Raw genomic sequence first — 266 nt, 5'->3', positions numbered from 1 at the left:
TGATGCCCCCAGTTTTATTTTTGTTTTTTAACATTTCCTTAGCGATTCGGGGTCTCTTCTGATTCCATACAAATTTTTGGATTATTTGCTCCAGCTCTTTGAAGAATACCAGTGGAATTTTTATTGGAATGGCATTAAAAGTATAGATTGCTCTAGGCAGTATAGACATTTTAACAATGTTTATTCTGCCAATCCAAGAGCATGGAATGGTCTTCCATCTTTTTGTGTCTTCTTCAATTTCTTTCATGAGTGTTCTCTAGTTCCTC

This window comes from Mustela nigripes, chromosome 2 (assembly GCF_022355385.1).
Source record: "Mustela nigripes isolate SB6536 chromosome 2, MUSNIG.SB6536, whole genome shotgun sequence".
In the NCBI taxonomy this organism is placed as follows: domain Eukaryota; kingdom Metazoa; phylum Chordata; class Mammalia; order Carnivora; family Mustelidae; genus Mustela; species Mustela nigripes.
Note: the sequence above shows the minus strand (reverse complement) of the source record.